The sequence below is a fragment of the Arachis hypogaea genome, chromosome 19, assembly GCF_003086295.3.
Source record: "Arachis hypogaea cultivar Tifrunner chromosome 19, arahy.Tifrunner.gnm2.J5K5, whole genome shotgun sequence".
NCBI lineage: Eukaryota > Viridiplantae > Streptophyta > Magnoliopsida > Fabales > Fabaceae > Arachis > Arachis hypogaea.
The window spans coordinates 50,300,936-50,305,517 of record NC_092054.1 but is presented as its reverse complement, the minus strand read 5'-3'; the positions used below and the strand labels follow the sequence as shown (position 1 = coordinate 50,305,517).

The 4,582-nt window shown below is 41.2% G+C and overlaps 1 non-coding gene across 1 annotated transcript; it reads right to left on the bottom strand.

The window, feature by feature from the left end:
• Positions 1 to 2,015: 2,015 nt before the first annotated feature.
• Positions 2,016 to 2,122, bottom strand: LOC112780909 (small nucleolar RNA R71). Its single transcript, XR_003191716.1, has one exon. It is a non-coding gene; the product is annotated as a small nucleolar RNA R71 (small nucleolar RNA).
• Between the last annotated feature and the right edge of the window lie 2,460 nt (positions 2,123 to 4,582).

Here is a 4,582-nt window from a genome sequence, read left to right as displayed (position 1 = left end):
CCTGAGCTAAAAGTCCTTGCCTACTTCACACTTTCTCTCTACAAGCAAAGCTAAGCCCAATGATGAAGATAACTGCTTCAAACTCAGGATCCAAAAGCCCATACCCAAGACTTGAAGAGCCAACTAGAAGATCAGAAGAGTAGTATATATAGGAGTAACTTTGAATTAGTTAGGAGAGCTGGAAAACTTTAGGGAGCCTTTGGCCTAGAATTACTCTCTGTATTTTACTTTCCCTGCACTTGTAGTTTACTTTTTGCATGTATTCTCCATCTTTGTTTTCATTTTCCAGAGCTATGAACAACTAAACCCCTTTCATTGGGTTAGGGAGCTCTGTTATAATTTGATGGATTAATTTTAGTTTTCATTCTCCTTCTTCTATCTTTTCTCTTGATTTTACTAGAAAACTTTCGATCTTCATCCAATTGGGTAGTTATCTTGGAAAAGAAGCTATTCATACTTGGATCTCTTCTGAACCTTGAAAGAGGAATGAAGGGATCATGCTAGAAATGCTTTCTCATGCTGGACCAAATTGGGTGTGGATGGATATGTGACTATAATCCTTCCAACACTTGATTTGGGAAATGCATGTGGTATATTCAGTGACCATACTTCATCTTTTCTCATGAGCAATTGACCAAGGAATTGGCTATTGATCAAGATTTGAGAGATTGAATTACAAGGAATTATAATTCGATCACTTAAGATTGCCAAGGAGATCAATGAATGCATTGATTGAGGAAGAGATGAAAATGAACTTGATCTGGAGAATGCAACATCTCCTGAGCCTAATGAACTCCCCATTTCTGATCTTACCCATTCTCTTTAATTTCTGCCATTTACTTTTATGAGCAATTTCCCCATCCCCATTTAAGATTCTGTAATTTACTTTCCGCCATTTACATTCAGCTCTTTATTTCCAGCATTTACTGTTTCCACTATTTACTTTCCCGCCATTTAATTTTCTGCAATTCCCAACTCAAATTCTGGTTCGCTCAACTAGAACATTCCTTTAATTAAAGTTGCTTGATCAATCAATCTCTGTGGGATTCGACCTCACTCTATTGTGAGTTTTTACTTGAAGACGAATTTGGTACACTTGCCGAAGGAAATTTGTTGCAAGACAAGTTTTCTGCGTATCAAGTTTATGGCGCCGTTGCCGGGGATTGATTTTGAATCAACAATGATTAAATTGGAGGATAACTAGATTGAGCATTTTTAGTTTGTTTGATTTAATTTTCTGTTTGAGTAATTTACTTTCATTTTTAGTTAATTTCTTCCCCTCCCCCTACTTTTTCATTTTTTTGGTTATTTACAATTCAGTTTACTGACCCACTAACTGTTTGATATATTGCATCACTCACACTAACAGTAATTCTAACAGAAATACTTCCTGCATCTATTTTCCTTGCTTGTGCTTTGTTGGTTGTATGACAGGGAAAAGAAGCGGGGCTTCAACTTCCTTTGATTCAGAACCTGAGAGGACCTTCCTTAGATTAAGGAGGGAAGCAAGAGAAAAACGAGTAGTGGGTGCCGAGGAAGAGGAGGAATACTTTGAACCAAACATGGAAGAAAACATGGAAAACCATCATGAAGAAGAGGCTCACAACCATGGCAGAGAAGGTCGAGCAAATCATGCTGGGGAGGAGAGAAGAGTTTTAGGCTCTTACATCAATCCAAACCCAGGAAACTGTGGAAGTAGCATTCAAAAGCCGACCATCCATGCCAATAATTTTGAACTAAAACTGCAGCTCATCACCCTTATTCAGAACAACTGTTCATTCGGAGGAGGAGTCCAAGAAGACCCCAATCAACATCTAACCACCTTCCTGAGGATATGTGACACAGTGAAGTCTAATGGTGTTCATCCTGACGCCTATAGAATGCTCTTATTTCCATTCTCACTCAAGGATAAGGCAGCCAATTGGCTAGAGTCTTTTCCGAAGGAGAGTTTGACAACTTGGGAAGATGTGGTGAACAAATTTTTAGCCAGATTTTATCCTCCCCAAAGAATCAACAGGCTGAGAGCTGAGGTCCAAACTTTCAGGCAACAAGATGGTGAGACTCTATATGAAGCATGGGAGAGGTTTAAGGACCTGACAAGGAAGTGTCCACCAGATATGTTCAATGAATGGGTGCAGCTACACATTTTCTATGAAGGCCTTTCTTATGAATCAAAGAAGGCAGTAGACCATTCATCTAGAGGATCTCTGAACAAGAAGAAGACCATTGAGGAAGCCATAGATGTCATTGATACTGTAGCAGAAAATGACTATTTCTATGCTTCTGAAAGAGGGAACACTAGAGGAGTGACGGAGCTAAATAATGTAGATGCTCTGCTGGCCCAAAATAAGCTCATTACCAAGCAGCTGGCTGACCTCACCAAGAAGATGGAGAGGAACCAAGTAGCAGCAATCACCACTTCATCAGCAACCCAAGAAAGAGTGAATGAAGAAGCAGAGGATAGTCAGGAGCAAGCCAACTACATTGGGAATTCACCTAGGCAAAACCATGATCCATACTCCAAGACCTATAACCCTGGTTGGAGGAATCACCCAAACTTTGGGTGGGAGAATCAACAAGATCAAGGCCAAGATCAGAGACGTCACAACCCCAACAATAATGCAGCTCACCAACAATTCACACAGAGAACATATCAACACCACCATAACAACACCTCTCCACATCCATATCAAAACCAAAATAACACTCCTCATCCTTCCACTTCTAATCCCAATCACCCATCAATTGATGACAGACTCTCAAGGATTGAGAATCTACTTGAAGGCATATGCAAAGAGATTCAAGACAGTAAAGCGTTCCGAGAAGAAGTGATATCCAATATGCAGAATCAGGATGCTGCCATCAAGAAACTTGAGACACAAATTGGCTATTTATTCAAGCAAATTCCCAGCCACAACTTTCACAGCAATACTAACTCAACCCAAAGGGAGGAGTGTCAGGCTATCACCCTTCGGAGTGGGAAGGAACTGAAGGAAACCCCCCAGAAACCACAAGAAAAGGACTCAAATAAAGAGGAAGAAGAGCAGGATGGAGCTCGAGTGCCCACTTTGAGTTCACAAAAAGGGGAAGGAGTGCTGAAGCCAGACGTCCCAAGAGTCCCATACCCTCAGCAATTAAAAAAGAAGTGGGATGACAACCAGTTTTCGAGATTTTTAGAAATCTTCAAGAAACTACAAATCAACATACCCTTTGCTGAAGCAATAGAACAAATGCCACTCTACGTCAAGTTTTTAAAGGAGCTAATGACTAAGAAGAGAAGCTGGAAGAACAACGAAACTGTGATATTAACCGAAGAATGTAGTGCTATCATTCAGCACAAACTGCCCCAGAAATTGAAGGATCCCGGGAGTTTTCAGATCTCTTGTATCATAGGGGAAATCACAGTGGAGAAGGCTCTTTGTGACTTAGGAGTCAGCATCAATTTGATGTCAGTAGCTATGATGAGAAAGATGAAAATCGAGGAGGCTAAACCAACAAAAATGGCCTTACAACTGGCAGACCGATCGTTCAAGTTCCCTCATGGCATCGTAGAAGATTTGCTGGTGAAAGTGAGAGATTTTATCTTCCCAGCAGACTTTGTAGTGCTGGACATGCAGGAGGAAGCCAAGGCTTCCATCATCCTGGGAAGGCCGTTCTTGGCCACTGCTGGAGCTGTCATTGATGTACAAAAAAGAGATCTCACCCTGAGATTACACAATGAAAAGATGACGTTCAATGTGTTCAAGGCCATGAGTTACCCACCAGAATAATTGGGAGAATGTATGAGGTTGGACTCACTTGAAGATGCAGTGCAAGAAAGTTTTGAAGAAGAAAAACCTGAAGGTTTAATAGAGGAGGAGTCAACGTTTAGTGAAGAGGTTGCAACAGCAGAGATTCATATACAAGGTGCACCAAAGGAAGAGAACGAAAAGTCAGAAGCACCCAAACTTGAACTCAAAGCACTGCCACCCACTCTCAAATATGCATACTTAGGAGAGAATGAAAGTCACCCAGTGATCATAAGCTCGTGCCTCAGCCAAGATCAAGAGGATGAACTACTCAAAGTATTGCGAAAGCACAAGGATGCCATTGGATGGACTCTTGCTGACCTGAAAGGAATAAGTTCAGCCATATGCATGCATAAGATACTACTGGAAGATGATGCCAAACCATTCATTCAATCCCAAAAAAGGCTGAACCCAATCATGAAGGAAGTGGTACAGAAAAAAGTTATGAAGTTATGGCAGGGAGGGATAATCTACCCGATCTCAGACAGCCCCTGGGTCAGCCCCGTGCATGTCGTGCCCAAAAAGGGAGGAATCACTGTAGTTCCCAATGAGAAGAACGAACTAATTCCTACAAGGACCATCACAGGATGGCAGATGTGCATAGACTATCGAAAACTCAATGAAGCTACACGAAAGGACCATTTTCCCCTCCCATTTATGTATCAGATGTTGGAAAGACTCGCAGGACACGCATATTACTGTTTTCTTGATGGTTATTCAGGATATAACCAAATAGTGGTTGATCCTAGAGACCAAGAGAAAACTTCATTTACTTGTCCATATGGAGTGTTTGC